A 25,448-nucleotide genomic window follows, 5' to 3' on the forward strand; every position below is an offset into this window, starting at 1 on the left:
ATGTTGATGTGTTTCCTTGGCTCCCATTGTCAGATCTCAAAACTGCCCCTGTGCAGGGAGACGATTTCTCATCAGGCACTAGCAGCCGGAGCACCAAGCTCATTCACGGAGGAGTCCGATATCTACAGAAAGCCATCATGAAATTGGATTACAAACAGGTAAATGCTTCATTTTTTCTCCGCAGCTGACACTTATCCGCAGAATTCCTGGTCCCTCTGGTCATATTGCTTTATTTACCCCCCTATGTTCATTTTTCATTCACGGGAAGCAGTGACATGTTTGCCTTGAATGACTGCCTGCCTGGAATTTTCTGAAGTTGTTTTAAAGGATTCTTACAACTTAGCAGACCTCTGTTGCTATCACACTGTAAATTAATTCGGGAAATTATCTCTCAGTAATAGGTGGAACAAGGCTTATGTACCCTTTTTTGCTATAAGTTGTTTAAGACGAGTCACCCAGGTTCAAAGTAAAATGTCACAATTTTCTGTTACGTTTCAGTCTTTGCGATGTCTCATTATTCTAAGCTTGTGTTTTCTTTAGGAGCCTTATTTTGCTATCTGTATGAACATATGAGGATGCTGGAGGTGAGCAGCAGAAGAGACCAATTAGTGTGATTGGAGGAAACACAGCTGCCTAGTCAGCAGCTCAACAGTAAAATGTAGCCTGTGCTACACAGGGCAAATTAAAGCAACGGTATTTGGGAGCCGGTAGCTTGAACCTTCTGCTTGTATATTTACCCTTAAAACATATGATCTTATCCAGTTTTTCCAAAAAGACTGTGCACCAAAAAAAGGTGATATTATTTTGTTAAAGGAATAACTTTTCTGATAACAGTGAACTGTCATAAATCACTGATGTCATCAGATGAAATACTTGCCCATGTGTTGTTTCATCTACTTCTTCCAAATAAATTACATTAAATTAACGTTATGATAAAAATTTGATGAAACTATTCAATTAATTAATTTTTAAGCAAACATGATCAAGACGGATCAAAACAAAGACGGTAAACCTTTCCCGCAATAAAGCGGTGGAGTCGAAAAGATGTAGAAGTTGGGCCTATTGGTAGCAAACTTTATAGTCACCTTTGGGCTTGAAGGCTCATTGAAGTGTAAGGTAAAGGAAGAGTAGACCATGGCATCTCTGCTCCATCTCGCCTTTGCTCTCTCTCAGACTTGGTTGAACTCAGAGGCCTTGATTTGATTGGTGCAGCCTTGAATCATAAGCTTTAATTGCACCTGACATTTAAAGCTTCTCTCTGGTATTTAAAGCAGTGTACAGGTGTGGTTCATTACTGAGAGGGGGATAGGAGATTTTCTGATTTCTCTTTCATTGCCGGGCCGTGGCACCTTCTTAACTCATCATGCTGCCTGTCACCATCGCCGAACCCCTCCCTCGTTTGCACAAAGCCATACCTAGCCCAACTAACATCAGTCAAAGAGTTCAAGACTATGATAAAATTAAGTCTTTTTTAGTGCTGTCCTAGAGGAAAATGCAGTCAGAGGGGATAAAAAAGTGTTACTTTGTAGTAACAAGTCATCCTCGGCACATATCAGCCATGGAATTGCTTTTTTTTTTCCACTAATGCTGCAAGGTGCTGATTCTCTTAATCCACCAGACTCAAGACAGACAAGCTGTGGGAGCCACTGTTTATTGCTCAAAGCCTCTAATCATGAAGTCTTTCTTTGAGCAGTATATAGTGTGCTGTGCACATTACTATGCACTGTTAAAGTGTATGCATCACTTTCACTTGTAATGTTAAAAATTATAGCACTTATCACAGCTGGAGATGCTGATAGCAGCAATCTGACTGCAAATTGTAGAACCCTAAGTCTGTCCTGTTTTGTGTGCTTTAAAAAGTTCTTTTTTCTTGTCTTATGAGAAAAACAAGTTTGTAAAATACACATTTAAGAATTCAACTTTGATAACAACTGATTTTCTGTATTAGCAGTAAAAAAAAAAGGAATTTTTTTACGTATATATACATGGTGCTGAATTGTATGTTGTGCATTAACATTTATTTTAAATAGTGTGGCTGTACAGCGGATGTTTTTATTTGTTTGTGTGTAATATAGTTAAATATATTGTGTTTTACACAGCTGTGTAATTGCTGTCTATGTGAGCGTAAACAAATTAGAAACAACATTTAAAAAAACCAAAAAAAAGCAGAAAATAGCCAGTAGCCATCGCGTTCCTACCAGTCCCAGGATCCATCTATCTCCAGGCTATATGTGCCTGGTGTTGGCATCAGAAAAACAAAGCATATGTTGATTGTTAGCCAGGGTGTACATAGCATGTCCCATTCACTCAAGGTCTCCCTTGTAGCTTCAAACTCCCAACTTTGTTTCTCTAGGCTATCTGTCAGACTTCATTTAGCATTTGAGGATATGTGGATTCCCATGTACTGCAAAAAGGCAACATACTTCTGAGGGAATATGGCCACTATCTGAGCAGTGATCTGTCAACCTTATTCATTTAGCAGAAGTAAGTAGGAGAGGGGGGTATTTTACATGAGCTATTTATATTTGTTCAGTTTTATACCAGTGTGTTTTTTCTTCCTTTACCTCTAGAAAGCAGAGCATCTGAAACACATCAGAGTATTTATTTAAAAACTGTTTATAATAATTATGTTAATAAGATTTGAAATTTAGCCATAGTGTTTATCATAGACACTCTTTTTCTTTGATCACAAATATTACACCATTTACATGTATTTAATTTTTCCTCGAGCTGTCTTTTCCACCTCTTTTCCCATAAACAACTGGGTACATTATGGCAGTGACATTTTCTGTCCTGACCTTCTTCAATGGGGATTGGGTTTTGACTGCTTGGGTTCATCTCCCCGGGATTTTTCAAGCCATCATAGCCAGATAGTTTCAACAAATAGACATTCCTTACCCTAAGAAAATGTTGTATTGGCAAAAATATAATTTAGTACGAAATGATGTTTGTTTTTTTTACTTCATACACATAAATCACATGGACAAGGGATCATAAACTAACCATTCAGCAGCAAGAGTTTTTCAAATATTTAAAAGCGGCACTTCACCTTTGCTTTTTTCATAAAAATCCAACTAGTCAACAGCAGCACAAGTATTTAATATATTATATTACCGTGCCTAATAATTTTCACATTTCTGGTGTGTGTTGAAACTTTTTTCCCCCCATATTACGGAAATATTTTTCTCTTGTTGTCTGCTCAACTCTGCCCTTCTTCTTTCTGCTAAAGGAGTACTTGACAAAAGAATCTGGGATAATAACTCTATCTCCTGCTGTACCTGTAACAATTTAATTGGACAAGTCAGCCCAGCCAAGCATCTCTGGCTCTATGACTGGAAGACATGAAATTCATTGTCATTATTGTCCCTGTCATTTTGCAGCATTTTGTCCAGCCGCAGAGTTCCTCTCACTCCACTGAGTTTTGTACCTCCAGGAGGCTGGAACGACTGGTGGTGTGAGCCGAGCGGAGGTAGGGGCACGACGGGAGGGAGGGAACAAGAAAGAGGGCGGGGGTGGGCTCCTGTCCTCCAGGGAGCTTTGATGCTCATTTAGCTCTCCTCTGTCATTCGGCCATTTGGGCTTTTAATTGCTGATGATAATAATTATCGTCATCATTATTGTTATCATCATCACTGCGCCGGGTTATCATACCCATGCTATGCCGCTCATTCATAAATCCTGGTTCCGTGATCTTACTAATCCTTGAATTCCTGACATTTAATGTAGTATTAATTCTCCTGTTTCTTTGCCCAGTGCCAATCTGTGACAGGCCCCACAACAGAGAGCTGTGAATCACGGGTTCAAAGGTCACTACAAGGCTCAGCAATCATCGAGGATCAGACGCTGCCTACCGGTGCCAAGCCTCTCTCAAGTCTTAGCCGCTTGTGTGTGTGTATGCGTGTGCATGCGTGTGCTCATACACCACCGGTGGCATAAGTTTGCTAACCACATACTATAATGGTCACATTCACCCTACAGAGATGAAGAAGTGGATTCTATGGTCTTCCTAATACATCATGGCAGGGTGCATACTCTTGTATGTAATTCATTCTAAAATGTGGCCTTTAAATCTGTTGTTGTTGGGTCTTTTTTTTTCTTTCTTTTTTTTTACTTTTCCCCTTCATTTTATTTATTTATTTTCTGTAGTGAGGGAATGGCTTCCAGCATGCTGTAGCATTAAGCAGAGCCCACCAGCTAGCTAGCCTCAAGTCACTCAAACGTAAAATAAATCAGGGCACAAAGGACCCTGCTCATTCCTGCAAAGTAGCAACATTTTCCCTGGCCAACAATGAGGACTTGAACTTCCTTGGCAATAACAAATAGAAAGAAAGTCACCCGAGACACCAACATTAAAAGTGATTAATCATCTCTATTCTCTCTTTACTTTTGAACCAAGGGATTGTCCAGCAATAAATCTTCAAAGATGTACATAAGAATCACTTCCTAATGAAACTGGGCTTTGTTCATTTGTCACCTTTTAGACCCTTTCATTTAAATTACAAAACTTGTGACCTTGTGACTCTGAATATAGATCTCTGGTATTTTAGAGCTGAAGAGGGATTAATCCATAAATCTTGATACTTGATTTCTCTCTTCATTAAAAGGATTCTGCCAAGGGATCTTCTTCTAGAAAGGAAGATCAGCCGCTGTCAAGATTTGTTTACCGTCATATTGACATATTGAAAAATGTGATTATTAGGAGGAGACGTGACCGCTTTCACTGATCACTGCTCTCTTTTAAAATGAAGCCTGCTGAAGTTGTGCACACAAAACTGTTAAAGTAATCTTAATGAAATGTTCAAATGACAGGAATAACTATTATGTACTACACAAGAGGCACACTCTCAAACAACCATTTTTTTTTAGCTCCTCAGCACTCTTTGTATATTCAAGGCATCAGTGCATCTATTCCTTGCATTCCCTTCCTTTTCCCGAGGAGTGCTTACCCTTCCCAGTGTAGGAGAAGAGAGGGGAGGGGCTGCCGGGGCCCCACACTCAGGCCAAAGGGCCACTGTGGCTTTAAGTGTGCTCCTTGTGTGGCCAGAGCAGCCATCGCACTGATGCAAAGTGACAGGGACAGATGTGACATATCGGTTCCGACACACTTCCATACCACCAGTCACAGGCTTGGGGTGACTCACATCCCCCTGCTCTGGTCCTGTCCCCCCGCTGCAGGACAACACAACGATGCTCGAATGAACCTCGCCATCGCCCTCACTGCTGCCAGGTATGGGGCTGCCATAGCCAATTACACTGAAGTGGTGCACCTACTGGAGAGGGCAGACCCTCAGACGGGGAAGGAGAGGGTCTGCGGAGCGCACTGCAGGGATGTGATCACAGGTAAATCCAACAAAAGCCGCTTCCTTCCTTCCTGCCTCACTCTATTCCCACTCTCTCTAGCCCTCACAACAGGGTTCCTCCCAGCGCCTCTTACTCAGTGCTAGTTTGCACATAGTCATTGCACATCTAATGCAGGGGCTTTTAATATTTTATAAGCGTTTTATGGTGTAGAGGACTGCTTCAGATCTTGTAGGGAGGAACATAAGACAGAATTAGCGTACTCCAAATGGCCTTACTTACCTTTTAAATGTCATGCATAGGGCTGGCTTTGGAAGAATAAAGCAGTTAAGGGTAAAAGATGGTATTCTGAAACATTTCATGAATAACCAAGATTTGAGGATCTCAACACATGACCACCCCCTGATGTTTTAAAAGATGGAAGTGTGCTCTTGGAGGAGATGTCTCACTTTAATAATGTGAGAGGAGGGCCTCACATAGGGAGGGCTCAGACTGAAAGGATAATAAAAACAGTTTTGTCATCAGTTCTTTTTTCTTTGTCTTTTATTTTTTCTTCTTTTTTTTCTCGCTCACTGAGATATGAATTTCTGGCTTATGAACGCAGTCATTCCTGTTCTTTTCTTCGCTTCTCTTAGCAGTGGCAGCATCACGCATCAGATTTTTAAAGGTAGTTTGTCATTCAGCTTGTTGCCAAAACAGACCATTTGCTATCCTCATGGTATCTTTTGATATGCATCCCATTATATACTGTAGCTCGTCAACATCAAGCATCACATTAACAAACATTTCCCTTCCACAATTTCAAAAGACCCTCAGTCACTGCCACTGAGCTACTCTGTGACACAAAGAGGCAAGAGGGAAATTAGGTATGTCTGTTTCCTATTAATTACAATCCTGGGAAGTCTCCCATGGACACACTCGAGCCACTCTATTACGGAGAGAGGGGGGCGTTCGCTGATAAATTAATAATCCGGCTTGTCACCAGCCACAGATGAATAGCCCCTGGTGATTGATGCTGTTTTCTTTCATAGGGCAGGAATTTGATGTCAGAGCCAAATGTGTTATCAATGCCACGGGACCTTTTACGGACGCGCTGTGGAAAATGGATGATCAGAAGAACCCCGACATCTGTCAGCCCAGTGCCGGGGTGCACATCGTCATCCCGGCTATTACAGGTAACTAACGGTGGACCCCTACGTCTCTGTCACTATCCTCCTGTATCACCTGCTCCTCAGCACTGCCGTCTCATCAGTTCATTAGTTAGCTGCAGTAGAATCTCCTCAGCCTCTGGCCACAACAGCCAGGCTCTGTCTGGCAGCTCTGCCTGTATGTCTAGCTCAGAGCAGGTGTTTAGTCCAAATGGGAACTTCAGCTCGGGAGTGTCACAGCTTCATGTAATCACTGTGTTAACTGCAAGAGAAGACTTACATTTCTCTTCAAACATCATCTATTCTTGCTGAGATTGCATCTCAATTTTTGATTGGATTCCTTTTCTTTTTTGGGTCGGACTGAGATTTCTGCTTTCTTGTTGATGCATGTTATTTGTGTTTGTAAGGAATGAAGGCTACTCCCGTGACACAGCCTTCCCCCTCAGCTATTCCTGTGTTAAATTGAGTCAGTGCCATGTGCATGTGTTTTAAACAGGGCAATATGTGCACCCTGCGTTGAGGCTACGGGAGCAGCGACTGGAATTGAAACCAGCTGAATTAATCTCCTGGAAACAGCACTGACAGGAGCCTGATTATGGGGTGTCCCTTCAACCAGCCCGGCCCGCTTGTGCCCTCCCCTCTCCAGCAGACCAAAGGTTAATGCAGTCTCCTTGTTTGTTCCCCTCCCTAGCCGTTCGCCCTCTCATGCACACAACACTCATGCACCTCCAGACTTGACAGCATGAAACTCCAAGACGCCGTCGCATCATCTTCTATCTGACCTGGGGAGCGGACGCCCAAACACACCATCGCATAGCAAGTCCTCTCTGGAGAGGATATCAGTGTCTGAATTACATCCTCAACTAACTCGGCAACCACAGCCAGGAAATGGAAGGTGATTTTTTCTTTTTCCATAAAAACTTACCTTTCTTCACCTGATGCCTATTTTTGTTTTTTTGCTTTTTTAATATCTTCAACAAACATAAAAGTTTTGCTGAACTGCAGCCCAATACATGCAAGGGACAGCTGTGATGTAAGGTATAATTAATGCAACAACCAACATAACATTTCTCCCAGGTAAAAAAACAAAAAAAAACAAACAAAAAAAGAAAGGAAAGAGTCATCACTGTGCACTTACACTTGCGGCACTATAGCCGGGACGTTTGAATCAGACCTAATTCATAACACCCATTTATGATAATAAATACACGTCCAACGATCCCCACCCCCACCCCCAGCATCCACCCAACCACCCTCTCTGATTTACAAATAGCTGATAGAGCAAGCAGCTGACAGAAATAAATGAGCTAATCTGATGGCTGTGTAGGACTTCCACCAGATATTAATTCATCAGGAGGCCACAGAGTACAGACAGATACAAATTCCTGTTTTAATTATGTATGGGAGCTGTGCTGGAAGCTGGAGACACCTCCAATACCAAGGCTATTTCTCAGAGCAACTTTATGAACCCTTTTGATTCCATCGTTATTTTGTTTTCCTTTAGATATAATACATGTCCCTCCTGTTTTCCCCAAACACTCAAGACCAAATAGATTTTTCCCCTTCATAGCAGTGCTTTCACATGAGACATTTGATAATGAACAAGTGGAAAAATAACCTTTGCCACATTAAATTATATTGTTTTCGATTTGCAATTTTTATGAGGCCTTCCTGGAGCCTGTTTGATGTATTTTGTTCCCACTCGGAGCCTCAAATGGCCCTTGCCGACTGGCAGGCTTATCAAAACCCACGGAGGTTTTATTGAATGAGTGACCAGTGGGTATCTAAACAGAATGCAGGGTTATTGATTTTAGAGAAGTGGTCTAATTGTTTCTAGTAGACAAGGGCTTGTCCCGATTATTTGATTGATTAGTTTGATACTGGTCAGCCTCCTCATCCTCCTTCCCTGGCCAGTTAATAGCACTGTAATCCCAATACACTGCTGTATTTCTAATCCATCATCATTATCATGGCTGTACTCAGCACAAGATTAGTCCATGAGGGTTTTTTCTTTTTTTGCATTCCTCAATATTAGCTCTGCCTTCTATATGCTAAAGAAAAAACTCAGATAAAGTCAGCTGATCTGCTGTGAAGAGAAGAGCTGTATAGAGGAGATTGCATGGTTTGGTATACTAATGAGATAAAGATGCGTATATTGGCATATTTTAGAGAAATAGGAAGTAACTTAGTATATTTATTCAAGTACGATATAACAATTTTCAGCTCTACTAATTTATTGTTTAGCTCTGGGTGTCATAGAAAAAGCTGCATTTTACTCGATTTGTCTCATCAAATCGAACTTTTCGATTAAGATTTTAAAGCACAGCAGAGTCTTAACTGTTGAATAGTTTTTTCTATGCGTTTTATTCTGTGAAACATTTTTTTAAAGTGATTGTCTCACGCGAAATGTCTAAGTACTTAGCACTAGAGAAATGTCCCTCTAAACTTACGTAGTTTTATTTAAATTTCTTCTCAACGTGGCAAAAATGGTGTCTCGTATTTTCCAAAAATCAAACGATGATAGGCCAAGTAGGGTTAGTTTAAACAATTAAAAAAACAAAATGTCTCAAACTCATTTTTTTTGTGGGAACACAGAGTTTGAGACATTTTCTGCTGCCACTGTAACTGTTAGCTTAAAGTCTCACTGTGCGTGCAGCTGAGTAATCAGAGCAAAGTATCCCGGAAGGTATCGAGCATTAAATGGTGGATAAATTATCTAAATAACTAGGTGCTTCATAGCTTTATTTTTCAGTTTGATTAAATTTTATTCATATAGCACCAATTTACAGCAACAGTCACCTCAAGATATTTTATATCGTAAGCTAAAGAAACCCCATAAATGACACGACCCACTATGACAAGAAAAAAAAAATGACCTACTTGGCAAAAGTGGGAAGAAAAAACTCCCCTTTAACAGGAAGAAACCTCTGACAGAACCAGATTCAGGGAGAGGTGGATATCTGCCAGCCATCTCTTCTCCCTACAGTTGGGGATGAGGGAGAAGAGAGCAGAGAAAGACAGGACAAAAGGACAGGACACACTATGGGATAAGGAGACACTTTTTAAATGATTACTAATTATTAACTACAGCAAATGTCTATAAACACACAGGGAGTGAAAAAGGTGAGTGAAGAAGAAACAGTCAGCGCAGGGAAGCCCCCTCTGCAGCTAAGGCCTCCTGCAGCATAACTACATATGCAGCATAATATCAGTGTGTTTGGTCCATAAGATACATTATTAAGGCAAGAAATAAAGTGGATTATCTCTCCAGCAAGAAGGTGGAGGAAACATGGCATGAAAAAGACCTTTTATTTAAAAAGAACTCAATCACTAACTTCTTACAGCGTCACTGCTAGCTTGTTTCTTCCTTCCTGTCTCAGTAATCACCTCATAAGCTCATCTCATTTTAGAAAGGCCTGACCCTTAACTTGAAAACCATTAGACTAAACTGCTCACTGAATACTCAAATGCAAGTAGTTAAAAATCTAGTAATACGATGCCATTATTTAATAATGTATCACTGCATTTATTATGGATTGATTGAGTCTATTATATTTAATGTGGAATTATGCTTAAGCTGTGTTCTTACATTGTTGTCTTGATACTCGAGGTTCTGTATGAATATGTCTTCTGTAAGCACCATAAAAAAATAAAGAATAAGACAGAGAAGGGTTTGTTGGGGACATGCCATAGTAGTTCTCCAGTTCAAGCCTGAGACCACATCTGGCTCCAGGCAGCATGGCCACAGACGGCAGGGTGACATGTGGCGTATGTCTGGGCGAGACCTCGGTAAAAGTCTCGTAGTCACAAAATGAGCAGTGAAAGCCCGAAGCCTGAAAAGTAAGATAAAGGAAGGGGACGTAGCAGAGTGTGGGGGATATAAGTGTGAAGTGATGGAGCGAGAAGCCTTGACTGGTGGAGCCCATGCAGTCTCCGTCCTTGCCTGTGGTAGTGCCCGAGCTGGGGTCTTCACTCATTTGTCTAAGAACACATAAGGAAGGGGATGGGGGAGTGTGAACAGGACTCAGACCAGAGGGGTTTGTCACATTGTGTGGAGGTGACACCTCGAAAGGCCCACTGGCCTGCGTAGTGGACAGCCAGTGTCTCCCCTAGTCCTTCCCTTAAGCAGAAAGGGTCTCCATGGCTTCTCACAGTCACACCAGAGTCTCCTTGTGTCAAACACTAGATCTCTACTTCGCTGTTCTCAGTTTGACTCAACTCACTGGATTCTCCACTGCCTGGACTGGCATGTTTAAAGACCCTCTTTGTTTCTTTCCTGCAGCTTGAAGTGGCCTGCCTTTCTGTTTTTGTGGTGAAATCTTTCCACACCACACAACAGTTCCATTCCCCAACCATGAGTCAGCCGAACAAAGGAGGCATCAGTGTAGCTCACTCTGCCTCTGGAATTAAAGAATGAAAAACTTTTCTTTTTTTTCACTGAATATTTCCCGTCTATTTCTTTAGCCATCAAATCCAAAAGGGCTTCTTCCTTTGCTCACTGTGATTATTTACATCAAAATTCGGCTAGATGTCTGCACTACAAACTGTTTAGGAGAAGTGTTAGCTCATCCTCATCACCCATCATTATTATCCATTATTTTGGACTTTTAAATCCATGGCGGTATGGCTTCTGAGCTCAGGAGACATTGTTTATTATCTTTAACTTTTATTTTGAGCAAGTCTAAATGGACGTTGTCTTCATCGGCATGCTTTTTATTGTCCATGTGAGGCCTCCTGCTCCACAGCTACTCACTTGTCATAAATGTTTTAAAAATGCCCTTTGATAACGAGTTTGTCATTGTTTTATTCAGAAATATCAACCGGCCCATTATAGTGGCAGGTATTTTGTCAATCGATACACAATAGCGTATTAATATTTAATCCCTTATATGTCAGCACTATATGAGAAAAACTGGATTGTTGAGAGGCAGCAGCAGGAGCTCGTTTATTTTCCTGCTTTAGTGGTGAAATAGAGAGGATAGACAACTCAGTTCAAGGGTGTGTGTGTGTGTGTGTGTGTGCGCGCACACTGACACACACAGCATATATCTGCAGGATGCGTGTGTCTTCAAACAGTAGGTGTCCACATGTTTATGTTTGCCAACATAGCCGTCTGCACTGTCTTTCTCTGAGATAGGAGAGGTGATGTCTCACCACCCTGGAGTGGTTTTTCCTCCAGTCATAAAGCTAAACTCCAAGGACACTCAAACTGCAGGAGCAACAATGGTGACATTAGTGACAGTGAACTGGTGACCATGTAGCGCTTTTTCCAGTATGTATTTTAACAAACGAGGCAAAGAAGAGAATAATCATATCTATATATATGATTGCTTGATCTATTCTCTGTGAAAGGCAACAACTTTGATTTATCCTATCGATCATTCCCTATTTACTCAACTGGAGACCAGTTTGAAACCACTCAATGAACGTGTTCACTATCACAGTTAATGTCCAGATAGATAAAACTAGTATCCAACACACCAAGTCAAAATTGCTAATTATAAAATGACAATGTGAAATTACACTTTTACTTATCTATGACCTTTATTTGTGTTTTTGATATTTGGGGGGGTGGGGGGGTTCAGTTTATTTTGAGAGGAACACTTTGGGTGTACCTGTTCAGGTATTTAGTCACTGAACGTAAATTAATGTGCCAGAGCCCACTGACCGGACTGATTTCCACTGTGCATGTTGGGAAGAAAGAAGAAGAAACAATACAAACTGTCTACTGCAGATTTGAGTAGACCAGTAGTCTGATGCTTTCTGCAGTCTCAAAAAAGTCAAACACCTTTGCTTTTGCTGCCTTTGTTTGTTTGTAACACAGCTGTATTTCAGCCATCATAAACTAGGATAAAATGTACATTATCCTAGTGCAGGGTTCCCTAAATCTAAATTTGATGTTTGCATTCTTCTTTTGCTCTATTAGGGACAACATGTTTTATTTTTTTCAACAAGTCCAATGAAAACAGTGTGATAACTTGTCTCTTGCTACCGTCTAACCTCCATACCCTTCCAGAGTTCCTAATGAAGACGTAAATCTTTAAAAAATGATCTCAAATGTATTTTAATAGCAACAGCTGGGTACTGAAATTACCTATATATTTGTTGAGTATAGGGACATGCCTCACAGTGTCAGACAGTGAGGTGTGTAATTGTTTTTGGAAATTAATGCAAGTCTGTGGCACAGTTCTATATTATGCTGCGGATAAACAGTAGGTTGAATTCACTGTAGGTCTTTAAAACTAGAAGCACGCCCTGCACAGTAGATAGCTCTAGGTAAGCTCCTACAACTGCTTTAAAAAAAAAACAAAAAAAAAAAACTTTGAAAACTTGGAAGCTGAAAATTTACAGGTGAGTGGGTGTCCTGCAAAAAAGAGAAGAGAAATAAGCTCAAAAATATGAAAATATTAACTCTAGAAGCAAGCCTGTTTTAGATTGCAAACATGGATTATGAAACATGTGTAGGTGGTGGACTGAATGGACGGATCTACTCGAGCAGTAACAGAGCTTGCTGTCATCCTGCACAGCTTCTCTGTCCTCCTGACAATACACACATATCACCAGGACAGTCCATGCCATGTTAGACTTCAAATGAACTGTACAATGACCTGCAAATGACAAGCACAGAGAGTTGCAGCCCCCTGTGACTTTGGTGTGAATGAGTTTTAACCCTTTGTTACCGAGAAAGAGGGGAAGAAAGCATAATCTATGATCCCAATGTTTCTGGAATGTTTAAAAAGGTCAATATGCTGATATTTTTGACAGCGCTTGACCTTTTGTGAAAAAAGTAACAAAACCATTGGAATTGAAATAACTTCTTTGTTTAGTTCTGGCACATAATGTATCACAGTCAAAGCATGCTGTCTCCCCACAGCATCTGCCCATGAGTGACTTGACTGTTAATCCGGTGTATTGATCTAATATCAAAAGGTGCTATTTAAATGCAGCATAACTCCCCAGGAGCCATGATCTGTCAGTAGGCTCTGTTTGGAGTCTGGCTGAATAACTAATGTCTGTTTTGTCTGTCACTGTGTCCAGATGGCACAACATCTGGCTTCCACCTACAGACGCAGGATCTGTAAGGGGTCAGGTGGGCTGATGGATACCAGGAAAGTAAGTTCACGTACACTGACAAGCCACACTAAAACTACTGCAAGGTGAACTAAATAGCATTAATTATGCTGTCACAGTGGCACCAGTATGGAGTTGAGTTCAATTACAATTCCTTGGCATTGAAAGAGAAGGAAGACCTAAAAGACTTTGACAAGATCCAAAAATTTGATGGATAAATGATCGTATCAAGCATATGCAGTGTTTAGTACCTACTAAAAGTGGTCTTAGCAAGGAGAGCTATAACTGGAGACAGGATCATGGCACCAAAGATTCATTGATGTGTGTGGGCAGCACAGGCTGGCCTGTGTGGTCTGATCCCGTCAAAGAGTTGCTATGGCACAAATTGCTTAATGGTAGAAAGCTGTCATAACCAAAGTGCATTCAGTCTGCTGTGATTGGGGCCGTGTAGACACCAGTCTGTACAAAACCGTCCCACTGAGAATCAGAACTGGGCCATGGTGCAGTGGAACAAGGGGGGAATTCTTTTACATCATGTGGACGCCCAAGTGTGTGTGTGTGTGTGTGTCATTTACCTGGGGAGGAGATGGCAGAAGGATGCACTGTGAGAAAAGAGCCTTTCACCACATTTCTATCTGTATACTGTTAATGTTAGTGGAGCACTGCAAGCAGAGGGTTTTCTAATTCACTCTGAACTTATTATACTTAATGTAACTACTACTTTTCAGTCTACTTCAGGCTACTAAACCAACCTCTCCTGGCTTTAACGTTACAGGTTTGATGTGTTCTGCAAACAATGTTTGCAAAACACAACAAGCGCAGGGCAAAACCTTATAATAAAACCCCTCCAGCTATGAGTTCTCTGTTTAGCTCACCATACTTTAAAACAGCCAGTGAGTGAGTGTACAGTGGTATTAACACTGTGTACTGTTATTGTTTTGAATTAAGCTCGACAACAGCTTGCGCTCCATTGTCTATTTAGAATAGATGTTTTTGACAGCACCATTCACACTGTCAGTAATCCCTGTACACCTCTCCCCAATCAGCTACATCAATTCCAGCTCTGATATTCCCGCACATGCATTTGACCTCACATTAACCCAGATACATTTGATCTTTAAGAGCCATAAATTGGCTTTTGTCATTACCATAGGTTAATTACTGAGATTTGCTCAGCACCGTTTCTACACTGCGATTGCAATAATACCCAGTACACAAAAGCCATTCACTGTGCCTGCGTGAGCCCTAAAAATAGGCATTGTTTTGATCTATACCTATCAGGAGTTTGCAATAGTCTATTATTGGCAGTCAACCTAGCAGTACTTTTCATACAGTTAAGCCTCACCCTTCCTGTCATTCTGTTCTTAATACGTCATCTGCCTGGAAGCTCAAATATAGATCTGAATGTGATCCCTGCATTCCTCGCAGCACCTTTATGAGAAGGAAAAACAGTTACTCAAAGGAATATTCAACAAGTTAATCAGTAATGAAAATAACTGGTAGTTTTAGCCCTAATCCAGACATCAGATAAATGTTGCCCTTTGTCCATTATTTTAGACCATGAGAAATTAGTAAAGTAGCTCATCAAGTACCACATGATAAGTATATACAAGTGACGTGACTTCCAAGTTTTGGACACTTCTCTTGCTTCAGAGGTGCAGGTTTCTGCAATATCATTACCACTTTCTTTGCTTTACTTGGAGGTAAACCTGTTTTCTTTTATAGAGAAATGGGGGCCAATTCTATGTAGAATGCACAAGCCCGTTGGTTCAGAATGATTCACATGTTAACACGGTAGTAAGAACAATATATTTAAGCACTGAATTAATCAAATAACTTAACCCTTTAAAGCCGAACATATGGTATTTGATACATGTGTTTTCGTGACTTTTTTTTCTCCCTCAAAAAATGATATTAATTGCATGACACATTTTTAATGACTAAATTGAAAAAATATGGCTTGTGTACAAATTAAAACTCATATATGCAGATTTAAATTTGATATATTTGTTATATATTTTGTCTAAACACTCCATTATCAAAAAATTAAAGATTTCTGACAGTTATTTCAGGTTTCAGGTTTTAAAGGGTTAAAGGAAGGTGGTGCAGTTTGTAGCACTGTTGCCTCACAGCAAGGAGATCCTCATTATGTTAAGTTAATTGGTGAATCTAAATTTTCTGCAGGTGTGAGTGTGAATGGTTGTCTCTCTGTGATAGATTGGTGACTTGCCCAGGGTGTATTCTGCCTCTTACCCAGTGACTGCTGGTATAGCTCAACCATAACTCTGAACTGGATAAGTGGAATATGATGGATGGTTGGAAAAGAAATGTGGAACAGCTAGGCCTGGAATGTGGTGAGTGTGTGGGTGCGAGTAAGTGATGGAGGCATCTGAAAGAAAGTTAAAGAGAAAGCAAACAAACCTAGATTGTACTTGGTGCTTACTATAGAAACAAGAAGTGCTTAAAAATGGAAAAAGAATATGACTGCCATTATACAGATACAAATTAAGGTAATATAAGGTCATATTTTTAGCCAACTTTGCAGTCAAACCATTGATTTGAGTTCTCACGTGACATGAATGATCATAACATGTGAACCCAGAGGTATTCATCTTTACATTTCACTCTGCCATTCATTCCATATGACTTTGTGTCCTACCACGGCCTCTGAAGACTACTTAGAGTTGTTCCTCTTTACTGCTCAGAGAAGTACATGAAAAGATTCTATTTTTTTAAAGAAATCAAAGGTTTGATTAACCACGGATGTTCATGAAATATTACGGGAAAGTGTGAGTGTGTGTGGGTGCATGTGTATGTGAACAGGCTCCTATCTGATTATTACCAGTGGGCGTTTCTCTGGTGTTCCTTTATGAGAAGAGGTTTTAGATTTCTCTACTTTAATAGATGTTCTGTGCCGATGATCCTCTTTTAGCTCAGTAACCATGACACTCAGACTCTGTCTGATATACGGGATCAGGAACAATACTCCAGATGTTGACTGGAACAGCACATCCATGTTGTTTTTCTCTATGAAGGACCTCTCAATGACATGTTTTGTTACCCTGAGAATGTCCAGGAAATGCAGCTTGATCCATATATTTTCACCTATTACTTTTCAGCCTCTGAAAATAGTGACTATGTACAAAAATGGCTGTGACCTCCAAACATTAAATGCAATACTTTTACACAACCCCTTAAATTGAAGCTGAAAGTCTGTACTTCAATCACATATTGATTAATTGATTAAAAGTTCCCTACGGTGATGTACAAACGCTGGCCAAAACTTACGAGCATAAAATGTTAGAGAGGTACTGATGCTTCCCTCCTTCCAGGCTGGTGTAGGTTTAGACCCTGTGCTCTAAAACCAACTAAAAATCAGTCGTGACACTAACAGAAACTATGTATTTTATACTGTGTGTCACAGAAAAATTAGGTGCAGCATTACTTAATCAGTACTTCTCCCAAGCCCCTGAGGTATGACAAATAAGACTATATTTGGGTTGTGAGTTTGAAAGGAAACACACAGATAACCTACGAATAGAGATTCAGCTAGTGGCAGGCCTTTCTACGTGAACTCCACTGCACTAATTGAGCTGTGAGTTTACTGTAGGGTCTTGTGTGGGAGTTTCTACCAACACAATTTCTAAATTAAACACATTTTTGTAACGGCAGATAGTAAAAGTACACATTCCTAACTTTCTTTTCATCATTTTTGATCATCACTATGTATTTAACATGCTTAGAAGCAGTTTTATACTTTCTTGGATAGTCTCATATTTTTGAGGTTTTAAATATGTAACACTTTTAGTCCCTTAACTTCACTTAAACTGCATCAAATTAAACCATTCTACAAAGCTTAACTGGTTTTACCAAAATTTACCAGTTACAAAGTAAATTAAAAGTTGAGTGTTTTAAGGCTGTCTTGAGACCTTTTATATGGTCGAAGATTTAATATATTTAACACTGGCAGTTCGAGGATGTACATAACTACATACATGAAGTTTCAATGTGCTTTTTAACCAGGAACCGGCACACACTGGTTCTGGTACTGGAACAAGAAGGCATAAGTGGGCAAGAGATGAACACAGGGTGCTGTTGGAAAACCCCAGTGGGAAAGGATTACATGAAGAGGATGTGGGAGCTATGGAATCTTCGATACCTAACACCTAGACTGACAACAAAAAAACTCAGTGCTCCAACATTCGGAAGAAGGAGCTGCTATCACAACTGAGCTAAGGGGATTGTATCCAACCACAGCCTCTGAAAAGGGTGGTTCTGACTACCTTCCTTCTCTTCGTTACCATCTGACCACAGTTCTCCGGTCCAAATGACATTCCTGTGTCGGCGCTGGGTGTGATGAAGAAAGGGTACAGAAAGCTGTCCATCTTGCTGGTATCCCTCTTCGAGATCAGTGAATCAATGTCTTGTTCACTCCTGGCACACAGCTTGATGTCACCCATGTAGAGGAGGTGACTGATGCTTTCTCCATAGTCATTAGTTGCTCCGTAGTCACTATCTGTAGCCAGTCTTGTCAGTGATCTCACTGAGGGGGTTCAGGCCTATGCAGAACACCATTGTGGACGGAGCATCTTCTTGGTGGAACCTTGATGGTGGCTTGTGCAATTGGCTTGAGGTTGTCCTCAAGTGTTGTTCGCGACATTCCCATTGAGTTCCCGATGAAGGGTCTTAGGGCCCTGTTCATGTTGTATAGTTCTAGGCATTACAGGATCCATGTGTGGAACAAAGAGTCGATAGGACTATCGAAGAGTCCATAGGTGCCACATCCTCTTCATGTAACCCCTTCCACTGGGTTTACTTGCATAGTAGCATTCCAATAGCACTCTGTTTTACAGCTCTTGCCCACGTATGCCTTCTTTTTCCAGTAGCCGACTTCTCCTCAGTGTGTCCTGGTTCCTCAACACCTGACACTTGTTAATCCGGGCGATGGTTTCAGTTATCTCTCTCTCATTCTTATCAGAGGTAGGCTTGGTTAGCATGGGAGGTCTAGCCTAGGGATTCTACTAGACACAGACGCCTTGGTTGGGAGTCGAACCCCCAACCTGAAGAGATTTGCCTGGGCCACGAAACACAAGGAATGAACATTAGACCAGTGGAAATCTGTGCTTTTGTCTGATCAGTCCAAATTTGACATCTTTGGTTGCCGTATATTTGTGTGACTCAGAAAAGGTCAAGGATGGTCTCTACATGCATGGTTCCTAATGTGAAACATGGAGGAGGAGGTGTGATGGTGTGCGAGTGCTTTGCTGGTGACACTGTTGGGGATTTATTCAAAATTGAAGGCACACTGAACCAACATGGTTACCACAGCATCCTGCAACAATATGCCATCCCATCCGGTTTGCGTTTAGTCAGACCAGCATTTATTTTTCAGCAGGACAATGACCCCAAAAATGCCTCCAGGCTGTGTAAGGGCTATTTGACCAAGAAGTAGAGTGATGGAGTGCTGTGCCAGATGGCCTGGCCTCCACTGTCACCTGACCTAAACCCAATCAAGATGGTGTGGGATTGCAAATGGGCCAGCAAGTGCTCAGCATCTCTGGGAACTCCTTCAAGACTGTTGGAAAACCATTTCAGGTGACTACCACATGAAGCTCAGTGAGAGAATGCCAAGAGTGTGCAAAGCAGTAATCAAAACAAAGGGTGGCTATTTTGAAGAATCTAAAATATAAAACACGTTTTAAATTTATTTATTTAAATATACATGTATATACACATACACCAAGCCTACACATATATACTGAGTTCCAGAGTTCTGGTTTGAACCCTCCCTGTGTGGAGTTTGCATGTTATCCCAACAAAAACAACATATAGATCCAAACCAGAGACTAACCAGCATCTAGTTTGTCAGACTGGTTTAATTTATAACACTACATCTGTTGCATTTATGTTATTTATTTAACCCTGGAGCATACATGCTCTTATGCTATTATTAGTTATTCATAAAAATAGAAAAAGAACAACTTATGTAAAAAAAAATATTTTGAAAAAATGTCAATCTTGACTACTATTAGAAGATTTACATTTAAATACAGTTGTGAAATGTCTTCAATAGATACATACAAATAATAATTGTGATTATCTAATAAAGACAAATTTGTGCATTCAGGTAAAATGAAAAATGCAAATGTCACTCTCACCTGGTGAGTTGGTAACAAATTACATCTAAAGTGACCAAGAGGGAATAATATGAGTGCATGCACAGAAGAGAATCAGGTATGAGTCACTGTCTGAACTAAGCCCTGAACAGCTGCTTGTAAATTTTCACCCACATCACACAGACGATGGAGTTGCACAACACAAAAACATTTTTTTTAGATTGTTTTTAAAGAAAACAACAATCTTCCAGCAGCCTAAAAAATAGACATTTTATTATCGTTGTCAGTGGAGTGAAGAAATTAATCATTTTTGTCTGCTTATTTCTGCACACATCTTTCTTTTATCGTGTGTGTGTGTGTGTGTGTGTGTGTCATCTGTCTTTACCACACACACAGATACAGCCTCTTTTCTGTCCTCATGTGATGCCGGCACTCTCCTCTAGGTTAGTGACAGTGATGAATGCAGAACATGGAACACATTAATGCAGTGAATTCTGGTCAATGTCAGGCCTTTCTTCACCGTGTCAAGTTAAACAAACAAGATCAAGCAAAAGCGAATGGTAATTGACCCTCCAGAGATAAGGCCCTTGCGACTGAAGCAGGAGGTCACGGGAATCCCAAGCCATTCTAAAACCCGAGTGTGTGTGTCCACATTTAAAAATATACTGTACTCACTGTCCAAATGCTCCCACTTTGATAAAATGCTGTAGTGTTCTCACCCCTATTACAAAGTGAATTATTACAAGAAGGAGCCCTCTGATATATACTTTCTCTGTACAGTGCCTCATCAGCAACAGACTGTCATTGTAATAAGTGGATTTTACTTGTAGGAGATGTCTAAAGCTGTAGTGGGATGTGTTTAAAATGTGGAGCTTCTGACATTTTGATGACACATTCTTGTGAAACCTAACTAATTAGTAGAGTTTTGGTTTTGAACTTCTGATTTTATATAATGAACCTTGTATACTTACTGCATGTCCGTCACAGCTAGCAAACATCATTCTGATGCTGTGTAATTGGAAGCGAGTATGATAGAAAAGGAAGAGGGTTACCAGGTGGTGAAAGGCAAACAGCTGATAGAATTTCATATTAATTTATTCATTCATTTTTTTTTTATTTTGCAATTTTAGTCCACTAAAGAAATCATGGTAGTAGATTTTACTTTTTTTGTTGTATAATTTGGGACATTAAGACTATCACATTTTGTAAGTGTGATTGGTAGTTGGGTGAGACCCTATAAGCAAATTGTTATTTCAATGCATGCATATTTTTAGGAAGTGTATTGAACTCGATGTAGTTGATATAAATGTACTAATATATTACATAGAACTGATTTTTTTTAAGGAAATTACAGTGTTTAACAAACTTATTAGATCGCCACCCAATTTGAGGTTTATACCACAGCTGTAACAATATTAGTAATGACCAAAATCTTTTTTAAAAATCTTTTTGTCATGATAACTCCATCGGTGCAAGATTCTTTGCATAATTATTAAAAACATTAATTAAAAACATAATTATTGTTGCTGTCCATGTTTTTCAAATTTACTTTTTTACCAAAAAAAAGCATAAAAATAGTAATCTGACTTCTCAGCGAAAGCCAGTGTGCCCGAAATTTGATTATGAAAACATGAATTTGGTTATTGTTAGTTTAAAACAAGATGCTCTGTTGAGTTTGTTGTGGCATGCATACTTGAAGCATGTGAACAACCACGAATGCAAAAAAGACTCTTCTCCCTGGCCTTGCATGCTTACACCACTGACTCCTTCAGATTTGTATAGGCACACATGCTCAAAGCCATAAGTAAAACGCTAAACCTGACTCATAATTTCATTGTCACCAAGTTAATAAAGGAGCAATTCATGGGGGGGAGAAGTGTTGTTCAAGGGTGCCTTCAGGAGGGGGATACATTTTTTAGAAAATAGTACTGTACCTGGGGGAATTAATAGCAACATCACAGTCTTCTGGTAAAATGGATGGGTTGTTTGACCATTAAAAGTCTAGAAACGTGCGCCTGACTAATTTGATACTTTCTCCTTGTCTATGACTCGCATTTAGTTGCCTCATTTATAACGCCTTCAGGCTTCTACCCTTATGCTGAAGTGCACCTGCTACCTTTCAAAGACTGAATAGAGTGGTTGTTGGTCTGGAAAACTGCGTTGTAAATTTGGATAGTGTTGTGATTTTGAGCAACAAATGAAAAGGCCATGTACTGAACTTTCAAGCTTTGTCTGAACATCTTAGATGAGCTCAACTTACAGTAAATCTGGCTGCAGGTTTGCCAGGGCTACTGTGACCTACATAGGTAAGGTAATTGTTGAGGGGCAGGTACAGCCCGTGGGAGTCGGGGCTATTCATTTTCTCCCTCAAATCAAAAAAGGATTTATTTTTTTTTAAATTTTTTATTTCTTTGGCATTGTTGGCAATTACTGATCAGAGATGGATCTTTACAAGACTTTTGAACTCTTATGTTGCTGGTGGATGTGACGAGCTCGACATGTTACAGGGTAGAGATGGGTGGAATTGACGGTTTAACCAGTATTAGGTCTTTTTTTCAATGTTTTATCTGGTTAAACCTTCATTGAAGCTGTCTTAAGTGAGACATTATCCCTTTTCCTGTTTGGATTATTGCTCTATTATTGTTATATCCATCTACTAATTGACTTGTTTGATATCAACATTGCCAAGTTCAAGTTAAAATGTCTCTAGCAAGAGTTGTTTTGGGGGTTTTTTTAATGTTGCATATCAAATTTCCCCAAAAGGACTTCAAATGCTTGAAGCACCGACTAATATTTCAGCCAGGGCTGAGCGAGATACATATCAACAAATATGTTTAAATATCATACAGTAGGTACATGTGATTGGTTCAAAGAAATGTTACTGCCATGTATTTTATTAAGCTAGCCTGCCTGTTGTATTCGTTGCTGGCTTTTAATTTCTACATCTGTCCACGCAGCTGGTGTTTTTATTACTATTAATTTATTACTTGGGTTTTGTCTGCCTGGACACTTGCATTTATAGAGTAATAAGGGAATGCATTTAATGCTCCCCTCCTCAGTTGCATTGTGAATTGTGAGCATAAATTGAATTGAAGGCGGTTGATTAAACCATACTGTCCCAGGCTTTTAAGTGTGTTTAATTTCACACCATCTATAAATAAGCCAATTATTTTCTTATGCACACTGTCGCAGTGAAGGCTTCGTGTTTATCTCATGCAATTGTGTATGAAGGCTCTTTCAAACACCATGCATCTCTAGTTCTCTTGTTAATCCACTTCTAATGTTGACTAAGAAACCAACACTGTTTTTTTTTGTTTTTACAAAGCTCAGATTATGAGGGAATTGTATTTTGAATGCACTTGAAAGCCAGGGAGTTCTACGCATATTTTTGTTGGGCTTAATCTACAGATTGTTATGTCTTGCCATGTGGGTATTATTCAACACAAACTCCTCAAAAGAACACAAACAGTGAAATTCTCAAGACTGAGTATGTGGGAGGGCTTATCCGAGCGTCTGCTGCCAGTTTTAACACTGGAGGATACTACATGTTGAATGGATTTATGCTTTTTATGCTTTTATTTCTAGTCTTTATTGTTTCTCTTGCAGTTAGGGAGAGTCCTGTCTTCATCCTGACCGAAGCGAGAGTGAAATAAAGTAAGCTGCTCTAATCATTTTCAGTCTCAAATGGTCTCAAGAGGAATATAACATTTTTGTATTTTACTGTTTTTATTTATTTATTTATTTTTTGCACATGCATCATGTTTACTTTTTTTACTTGACATTTGATGGATGTACTTTTAAGTTAAATGCAAATAGGCACAAGATTTCTCAAACTATCCCATTTGGTTTCATAGCTGCTTCAAAAAAATCTCCATTGTTTACACATTCAAATGTCGTTTTGTATAATCATGCATGCCTATTGAAGGACCTAAATGCATTGTAATTAGAAAATAATGGGCCAGCGTTCATGGATGGAAGGTTTCTACTTAACATTTTCCCTCCAAGCAAATGGGCTAAAGTCAAAATCAACCTGGATAGAAGCCCGTCAGACCCCGATATAAAAGTTGATCTAGCCTGTTAAAAGAGGGGGGACTGTGCATGCAGAGGTGTAATGGCAACGCAGTCTCTATTAAGGCTAACAGCTCCCATCTCCTTCAAGGTGGTCATTTAGTAGTGCTGCTCATTCAGCCTAATCAATGGTTGAAGCTGCAGCGAACCATTAAATAAAAAAAGAGGCTAGAGATGAGGTGCTTCTGATTGGGGTTAATTGGATGTAATTGGAATTTATACTGTACAGTGGACGACTCATTAAGAACACATTTAAAAATAATGTCATTTGAGCTCAGGTCATTTAACCATTTTTACAGTGAAAAAAGTGCAATGCAGGACTTGGGAAAAGTGGCATAGCTGGTGTCCTACTGTGACTTTCTACAGGCTGTATGTGCGCTAAAATGCAAAATGTCACTCATTGATTTCTTTTCAGTTTGCACCTGAACCTTTCACCTTGAATTTCAGATTGAACAGAGTTTAGATTTGTATTGGATAATGTGCTCACACTTCATTTAATTCCCATTTTTAGCATTTTTAAGCCCTAGATAAACATTAAACGCTTTGAAATAAATTATAATGCAGCTGTAACCAGAAGCTTTCTGTGCGCAGCAATAAGCATATGCTTGTGAATAAACAGATAATCAAACAAAGTCTCATTAAGCTATATTTAATTTAAACTGTGTGTTTTTTTTCCTGCAGTTTTGTCCAAGCTAGCATCCTGTGTTGGACAGCTACTTGAAGCTGTGTGCCATGAGACAAGCTCAGACGGATGGATTTCAGCACTAATCCGTTTGATGTAAGTGAATTTAGGTTCTAATTCATGGGCTTGTGCACTGTATAACAAGCCAGAATCAGCAACACACGGTCCATAAATTCAAGAGGAGAGCAAGAGGGAGAGAGAGACAGAGTGTGGGATGAGAGAAGGGGGTAGAAGAATATGGTGTTTAACTGGAAGGCAGTATGTTTTATCAGTCACTGGCACCATTTAGCTGACAAAAATGAGCAGGCCCAGCTCTGGGAATAGGGCCTAGGCACCGGGTGTTCACCAAATCCTCACAAGAAGAATATCAGCACTTCTCACATGCTGCTGCCTGATATCCACTGCTGTAGCTGAAAACTATCTCCATTGTCCAGTTTGATTGCCTGAATCAAACTGATTTACTGCAAATCCATCTGAGCTTTGATAAATCTATTACAGTTTCATTTCACTGATTTCATTAACGTGAATAAAACCAGCCATGCTTTCTGCATAACTGCCTTTTAATGGCTTGGCCCTGTCACCTGCCTCAGTATTAATCCCTCTGACTTATTGCTCCGCAGAGGGAATGAGTAATGGGTATTTGAATGTGATCAGCACAGTACAATGCAATTAAGGAACCAGTACTGTTCTGTGCCTTTAATCCTGAACTAATTTGAATTGCAGTTTGATAGCACTGTGAATCCTGCATAATTATGTAGGGTGCATATTAAACTCTGTGACAAACCAAAGAGGCCTTTAACTAGCCCTGCCACAAGGAGAGCAGCCAGGAGAGCCACAGTAAGGTAGCCAGCCGGAGCACGCTGGAAGTCTCAATTACCACCGTCTTGGATGACAGGTGGAAGCTTAGGGGGATGGGATGGGGGGGCTTCATTTGAAAATGGTTGACACTGATATCTCTCTTTTTTTCATCCCTAACCTCAACTGTTATGTACAAGTGTCATTTCAGCCTCAAAGAACAGATACATCAAGTGTGAATCAAAGAAAGGTTTGGGTTCGGTCAGTGAG

At 40.1% G+C, this 25,448-nt stretch overlaps 2 long non-coding RNA genes across 5 annotated transcripts in view; both read left to right on the forward strand.

Annotated features, from left to right (window-relative positions):
• The window catches only part of LOC102082565 (uncharacterized), a 102,589-nt gene extending 96,068 nt beyond the window's left edge, over positions 1-6,521 (forward strand). For all 4 annotated transcript variants that reach the window (XR_003216886.1, XR_003216884.1, XR_003216885.1 and 1 more), the window contains 3 exons: positions 34-158; positions 3,381-3,469; positions 3,754-6,521. This is a non-coding gene — a long non-coding RNA (uncharacterized LOC102082565). The remainder of the gene's footprint in view (positions 1-33; positions 159-3,380; positions 3,470-3,753) is intronic.
• Positions 6,522-6,806: 285 nt separating this feature from the next.
• Positions 6,807-24,956, forward strand: LOC112844189 (uncharacterized). The gene is made up of 3 exons (XR_003216888.1): positions 6,807-7,341; positions 23,240-23,287; positions 24,383-24,956. It is a non-coding gene; the product is annotated as an uncharacterized LOC112844189 (long non-coding RNA).
• Positions 24,957-25,448: the final 492 nt, after the last annotated feature.

This window comes from Oreochromis niloticus, linkage group LG16 (genome assembly GCF_001858045.2).
Source record: "Oreochromis niloticus isolate F11D_XX linkage group LG16, O_niloticus_UMD_NMBU, whole genome shotgun sequence".
Taxonomy (NCBI): Eukaryota; Metazoa; Chordata; class Actinopteri; order Cichliformes; family Cichlidae; genus Oreochromis; species Oreochromis niloticus.